Genomic DNA, 8148 nt, shown 5'->3' on the forward strand with positions numbered 1-8148 from the left:
TGAATTCACACTTAGAGTATGGCTCGCTGGCACTGTGAGGCCGTAGGTACAACTGTAATTTACACTCACTTGGAAGGCCCTTTCCCTTCGCCAAACTGGTAACAGTATAAATAGGACTCAAGATCCAAGGCTTGAAAGAATGAACCATTGTTTTTCTTAAGGCTAGGTTTAAAAAAAAAAAAAAAAAAAATAATAATAATAATAATAATAAACCCCCTATGTTTTTCTCCTGAGCTCTGCATGCTGGTCAGAATGCACTTTCCTGGGAAATGCATTATAATAACAGGCAATGTTTAGCATCACATTTGAAGTGAGCACATCCCAGTGATTAAAATCCAGGCAACAGAAATAAACACATCAGCAGGACATGCTGCACAGTACTGAATTGGGACTTCTTTGTTTTATGACTTTCTTGAACGTTAAATACTGTGTGAGAAAAACGTTCAAACTTAACCATCTGTATTTGGTTTCGTTTGAGTGCATTACAATCACCAGTAATCATTTTAAGCCTAAAATCAGAAAACCTGGCTGTACTTGTGGGCGACTAATTGCGGCAGTAAAAGGTGGCTTATGTAGCAATAGAATCATTTTATTTATTTTTTAAGTGAATTTATTAGAAACTTCTTGTTTTTAAATGGGGCTACTCCATGTTAAAGTGGCACAGTCCATTATGTTAAGCTGAGAGAGAAACAGTTTCCCTGTAAACAGTTTTCTAGATATCAATAATTTTTTCCACACTTCAAAGTGGGAGGAAAGGTTTAAATTATTAAAATTTCCAAAACTAAAGACCTAGAGCAAAGAAAAAGAAACTGGAGTTCAAGGTCAACATTTTGCTTTGATGATTTCAAACCATATCGTATCAATGCAACTTCTTAAAGGTGCTATTAAGTTTAATTTTCTAAACAAAAAGTAATTTTGAATGAAAAAGCCATTCAGTTAGAAACTACCAAAACATTCTGTCAGTTCCAAAACTTTATTTCCACAATAGTTTTCAATATTTGTGAAAGCCAACCCTTTCCCACAAACAGTCTCAATTTCTGTGAATCAGCATGTTCCGCCTTTGAACGCTTTATTACCAGCATGACACAAAGGCTCCCACCTCACAAGGCCTCTTCTCCAAGAGCCTGTTACTCTCGCACCCTCCTGGGAGCTGCCACTGCAGCGAGCGCTCCGGGTTTAGGTTCTGCCCCTCATTGAGAGACGGCATCCTGCTGCCAGCTGCAGTTCTCAGCAGAAGTCTTCTGTCTCTGCAGAAGTCTTCTATCTCTTCAGCCAAATGCCAGAAGCTAACAGAGAGGAAGAACACAGGCTAAGAGAAAGGCTGCACTTGCAAGCATCACCTCATGCCTACCTCTTGGTTAGAGCTTCAGATCCTTAGAAAGGTCACTTGGAGAAGATCAGCATGAAGAGGAAGAAGCTGGCCATCCCACCCACAGCTCCCTGAAATCTCACAGCCCCCTGTACAGAAGTACAATAGCAGCCATCAGGACACCCAGTGGTATCACAATTATATTTTAATCATCCACACTGAAAAGCATTCAAATGGTCTCACCCATCATTCATCCCACCTCACTGGACAAAGTAACTCTGGCTTCCAGCTCATCCCCTGGGCCTTTTTGGCCAAGTCCCTGGTCACAGGATGTCTGTTACCCCAGATATGTCACCTCAAGGCTCCCGAGCCTTAGCCTCAGCACAGACCCCTCAGCAGTCCAGCTTACAACATCCCGGGGATCCTCTCATTCTCCCGGTTCCTTGTTCCCCCTACCAGAGTTAACAGCTGCTCTCATTGCTCTTGAGCTCTGCTCATGGAAATCCCAGCCCAGGCACAGGGGCTGGAAAAAACTGCCTTAATCCAGAGTAAAACTTTCTGCTCCACACATTAGATCTACTTCGGTGCTGAACAAGTGACTAGCTGGTTGGACGTGCCAGCATCATTCTGCAGTCTTAGTAGCTTAACCAGTTGAGGCCATACACAGCAAAAGGCATGCAGGAGATACAGACAGTTCTGTACCCAAATAGGATAAAATCAAAACAGTTTCTACACTGCATGCAGGAAGACTGCCCACACCATCCCACTCTTCCTTTCCCTAGCACTGTCGGCATTAGGGGTTTTCTGTGTGTCTTGGGTGATTAAATCCATCCAACCTTTGGCCTCATGCCTTGTAACTCCACCCAAGGCATGTTGTAATTCCCTAGAAATGCACTGTTTGTCATGTTTTATTGTTTAATTACACTCTGGCTTTATTGTATTGATACATGTCTGTTTCTTGACTAGCTATGTGTGGGTTTTTACGCCCCTGAAAGAAAGACTGGGAGCACAGATGCCCTGCAACCATCGCTGTTACCAGAATTGTAGCGCTCAGCACCTGTCCCCTTCTATTTGCCTGCCTTGCTCGCACTCCCACTAGGAGAACCCTGGCCCTACCAATTAGCACAGCACCAGCAGCAAAGACTATATTGTTCATAGCTCAGAGTGGGCAACCTCATTGTGTCGCGTTGTACATCCCCAGACTCCCAATTATGAGTTATCCTTTACAACATCTTGGTAATTCCTTAAATAAACAGACATGAGCATTGGTCAGTCATTCCCAGGTCTAGGAATGAAGTTTGCACTTTCTAGAAGTATACAGGTCTTAGGATGGGGGAAAAGCAAAGCAGCCTGATGCAGCTTCATTTCTCAAGGTTTGGCCTAGCTGAGCACACACAGAAATCTCTGGTAGTACTAGACAGGCTGACAAGGTAGCATCCAGTAGGAGGATAATTATTTCCACATCAAGAGTCCCGAGGTCATTACTCATATAAATTCCCATGGAAGTTAGTTGAGCAAAAGTTCGAAGAATTCCCCAAAAAATATGAAAGTATCATAAGGGTATTTACAGTAAATTGCAAACTATAATCGAAGTTGGATGGTATGCTCTAGAATAACTCTCATTCTTAGTAGCCATCCTGATCTTATTCCTGTCTTTATTTTCCTCTAGTTTGACCAGTTGCAAGAAATATAAGTCTTACCTAGTTGAGAAATTCTTTCAAATAGGAAACTGCATATTTAGAAGTGTGTAAGAAAGGAGGAATAACAAGCATTCTCTGTAAACATCCCTTACCTCCTTTCATTTTGCCCTTTCAGAGAAGGGAATGTGCCATTTGGAGCCAGCAATGTCTTTTTGTTGCCTGCTTCTGGGTCCCAGTTGATCAGAATTTCCCAAAACACAGCACTGCTGTTTGAGAGTTGCACGTTAGGCATCGAGAGTTCAACAATAACAGAATTCTTTCTGTTTTGGCAGAGCTTGTCTCAGTTTGGAAACTTTCAGCCTGAGTTTGATGTCACTTACAGCAGTCAATATGCCCATCCAAAAAAATAATGCTAAGTAAATAGAGTTACTGCAACTTCTGCTAAGGCAACGGACATCAGTATGTGTTTCCAAAACTTGTGGTAGTCCAGAGGTAACAAACAAATGATACAGATTTCATTAAATCTATATGCATAAATGGATATATTATACATATTTATTTAGTTTAACTGATGGAAACTATTAAATTTGTGCAACAGTCAGATTCCAAGCACAGGGAAGGCCAATTGTCCTCATCACTTCTGCCAGAGCCTATAGAATCTATGCTGACATTAAGGAAATAATAATAATAATAATAATAATAATAATAATAATAATAATAATAACCTAGCCCTGTTGGCTAACAGAAATCCTTCTGAGTGTGAAATTGCCAGCCATGAACCCGAATACTTTTGTGAGTCTGCAGAAAGAGAGGCTGAAACAATAACCGACAGGGTGTCTCTCCTATGTTAACTCAAAGGACTGCCCCAGGACATTGAAAATGCCCATGTTGTTAACTATTTATTGCACAGGAAGGAGGGGGAGACATGACCCTCTCTCTTCAAATCCCAGAAAGCATGGGAATGAGAAAAGAAAGCTAAGGTAACTGTTGTTAAAATTCTGGCTAATATTCATGACGTTTGCATGACTATATACCTCTGTTCCCCTCACAAGAAAACATTACCTCTGCCTTTCACCTTGCATCCTCTTTCCCTTTCATCCCTAATAAAAATTAACATTGAAATACTCTGTCTTTAAACTAATGATTCACACATGAAGTGTCATTTGCTACAAATTGATTTTCAGAATTAGCTTGTAACCTCTAAAATAAAACACTATTAAACATCACCCCATACCACGACATGTCAAAAAACCTAAGGACCTTTGCCCATTCAATGATCACGGACAACTCCACATGCTAAGAGGTACTGAAATGGCTCCGTAAGTATTGTGGGCTGCTCACTAGACTGTTTTCCTAACAGCCTGCTGTTTCTTGGTAGTTATGGTATGACACATCAATCATGACACTTTTTAAGCATAGCCAACTTACAGAGTCTGTGAATCCCACAGCTGCAAGTGCTTGGAGAAGGAACTTGCAAAGTGACTTCAAAAAACTTGATTTTTGAGGGGAAAAGTTTCATTTAGACATTTTGATGCTTTTACCACCCTTTGAGCCTGCTTTTTTAAATTGGATTGGCTTCCTATGAAATCAGTCAATACTTAAGTAAATGAACATCTATTTACTTGGCCTGTATTTAGCAGGCCAAATTTATCTATTTACTTAGCCTGTATTTAAGCAAAGTCAGGGATGGTTTCTGCTTAGTTGTCTGTCCCCTTCCTATTCATTCCTAAAATTTATTTATCTTTTTGACTAGCTGTGAGCTAAAGTTTGCATAGGCCTGCCTGCAACTATTTCAAGGTCTCTTCCCTGAACAGTTACAGCTAATGTAGAGTCTAGCATTGAATAACATACAGTCGCACCTGGTTTTCCTCCCTAAATGGATTATTTTGCATTTATTAACACAGAATTTCATCTGCCACTTTATCTTTCAGTCATTAAGTGTTATGACTTTTTTCTACTGCACTGCAAAGGACTTTCCTGCTTGAATAAGCCAACCTTGTCCTTCATGCTCTCATAAATACACCGATAGGCCCATGTACGCAGACTAACCTAGTAAGACCCTAGTGGAAAAATCCCTTTACTCTGCAAACTTAAATTTTTACTTCTCACATCCTCCTCAGAGGGGAACTTTCCCACTTACTGAACACCACCACAATTTTATAAGAGGAATGGTTATGGCGGTGGATCATGTTTCTTGGAGATGCAGCACATAGAATCTAACTGCCCCACGTTGACTCCTTAAGAAAAACCGGTAGAATAGTGAAGCAGGGCTACAAAACCAGACTGGCAATCTTTCACGATACATACCCCTGTGCCTCCTCACCTAATCTTCATTACTTAGCTTCTAACAGACTGCCTGCCACAAAGTCAGGCACTCTAGACTGGCAACACAAAGAGCCCCTTTCCATCCCTCTACTAGTAACAGCTAGAGGACATACTCCAAGTTAACAATTTGGCAATTCCATATTTGTGTCTTTTAAACTCCTGGGTAAACAGCATCTGTCCTCAGAATTTCATAAAAATTATGTTATACTCAGCCTAAAACTATTCTGCCTCAATTTGAATATATTTCCTTGCCTCACCTCCCGCAAAAAAATGCTGTAGCTGCTGTAAGCTCCTCCATACTGAGTATCAGTATAATGCTATCACATTTCTTTCATATACTGATTCTACAGATATACCAGTAGAGTTTCAACTTCTAATGTGTTTGAAATAGAACAGTTAATTTATTTACTTTTATGTCTTTTGCAATCTTCATCAAAATTTTCTTGGCGTACCTTACTATGGTTTGACATGCATCTTGTGAAACTTTATTCTCTTTTGTATATTCCTTATTTGGAATGACTTCCACATATTCAGTTATGTCTTTTTATTTCTTTTATTCTTTTTTAGTCTGTTTAGAAACTAATTTTCAGAGAGAAAATGCACACTACCTATCAAAAAGACCCTAAAACCAGCCCTTATACTTCATGGCACTTCAAGAAATTTAACATTTTGGTTGTTTCAATTTCCTTTCAGAGAGGATTCCACAGTTTTATCTAACACCTCTGTGGCTCTTTCACTCCCACAAGAATGTTGAGCTTCAGTACATGGTGGTCGCTACTGCACTGACTTTTTGGTAGTTGCCTTTTGGGCCATGTCCGGCACAGTAACTCATGCCTAAAAAACAAGCTGTTTCTCCTCGTTTGCTCTTTGGCCATTTACTCTAAAATGTCATTCATGGTGTCAAAAAAAAAAAAAAAAAAAGAGGCTCTGTCTTATATGCTCTTATGATGTTTATGCTCTCTATACAGAAACAAAGTTTTTCATTATTATTGTGATTTTTTACTCTCTCTTAGCGTATCACGTTCATTGTTAGTTGCCCAACCAAGTGATCAATATTGTAACTACATTATAATATTCCTTCCAATTGAAATCCACAGGCATACTGTGATACAGTTAATTTATTTAGCTTGTTTGAACCTGAATTTTAATGTATCATGCCACTTCTCCACCAGCAAAGCTATCCTGTTATTCCAGTATGTTTTCTATTCTAATATTATAGCAGCTTTCATGCCTTCTACCTATTGGCATACTTATATTAATATCATTTCTGAGCTTCTAAGTGTGCCCAACACAAACGGGGTGCTTCCAGAGGGCTGAATAAATTTAGGGCACTTCTTTGTGGCCAATGATGACTGCTGTGCCAGCTCTGCCTACATCCCACAGAAGTGGGAGAAGCCAGGTCTTGTCCTGCAGCCATTGCAGTGGCACCAGCTAGGATGATGCTAGGTCCTCCCCATCTGGAAGGGAAGACTTAATTTCACAAGCAAAATCCCATACTAACATCACTGCCATCATCCAGGAGGTCCATTATTCCTGCTTCCTGAACTGACAGTGCAAGAGGAGAAAGGATGAAGTCTTTGGTTTCTGCACAGCAAGGCATGCCCCCAAATTTGAGGGCAGGATCTGGACAGTTTAAAGAAAAGGGAGGGAGAGAGTTTTCCTCTCCTACCCTCCAACCTAAGCAAAGTCTCTCAACACTGCAAACTAGCACATTTTAACAAGTTTTAACAATTAAAAGTTATTAACATGGCTGTTTTTCCTGAAGAGAGCCTACCTTTTCAGTTAAGAATGAAATACAGGAAAAACCCGTAGAGTTTAAACATTTATCATTCTTGTCAAGATACAACCCATTTTTAATAAGGCCTATTTGACCGAAAAGCCAAGAGGTGTCGGCAACTTAAAAAGGAGCAACAAGTCCCTTCTTCCTTATTGCTTTTCGGTGGTACAACCTAGAAATTCAACAGAAACCACCATCTCCATTTGGACCAGCCTCCTGATCACACAGGCTATAACTTCTGGTTGATTTACAGTGCATATCTTTTAGAAAGATATCTTGTTTTAAAGACTTCCTTATGGATAGTCCACTATATAGCTTAGCAATTTTTCAATAATTACTTACCCTGGCTTAACTTATTTTTCAATTTATTCCCAGGTTAAATCTGATTAGCTTTAAATGTCTAGTATTTAGATTTTGTAAACCCCCTTTGCCAAAGTAAAGAACCCTGAAGTATCACCTACTTTTGCTCACATACATACTTGAAAAATTGAGATCAAGCCATCTTGAGTCTTTTTTTTTTTCTGCACAGACCGAGTTACGATGCTCTCCTGCTGTTGCATTGAGGAAAAGAAGTGAGAAGCTAAAAGGAACCAGAGAAGAATCAAAAGTGGGAGTGAAGATGAATGGTGATGATGCCAGTGTTGATTTTCTCTTGCTTCCCTGAGGCGACTACTGTCCCAGTGTCCCATGATGCTGTGAGATGTGGAACACAACCAAACCCTCCAGCCGCTTCAGTAAGTCCTCCAGGTATCAAAGCCAAAAACAACATCATGGGTGTGTCAACTTCATTAGCGATGATTCAAACAATCACACAATAGAAGCGTTTTGCATGGCTCAGCAAAAGATTATTCAAAGACTTAAATCCAAATCAAAGATATACACATCTTTCTTTCACTGTTAACTGGCTATTAGTAATTCCTTATATGACTCCACAAGTGAATGTAGCATCTAAAAAAAAAAAAAAGGGGTAAGACCTGTTCTTTACAACGAAACATAATTTTAGCAAAACACCTGCAAAACAGACGTGCTTCTGCATTCAAGGAAACTAGTAAGGAACCTGGCAACTTAACAGAGCAGATTCTGGATATAAAAACAAA

General features: G+C 39.8%; 1 long non-coding RNA gene across 1 annotated transcript; it reads right to left on the bottom strand.

The window, feature by feature from the left end:
- Positions 1-954: 954 nt before the first annotated feature.
- LOC143157389 (uncharacterized) lies at positions 955-7721 on the bottom strand. Its single transcript, XR_012994776.1, has 2 exons — positions 7531-7721; positions 955-1286 (listed from the first exon to the last, which is right to left on the bottom strand). It is a non-coding gene; the product is annotated as an uncharacterized LOC143157389 (long non-coding RNA).
- Between the last annotated feature and the right edge of the window lie 427 nt (positions 7722-8148).

The sequence above is a fragment of the Aptenodytes patagonicus genome, chromosome 2, assembly GCF_965638725.1.
Source record: "Aptenodytes patagonicus chromosome 2, bAptPat1.pri.cur, whole genome shotgun sequence".
Lineage (NCBI taxonomy): Eukaryota > Metazoa > Chordata > Aves > Sphenisciformes > Spheniscidae > Aptenodytes > Aptenodytes patagonicus.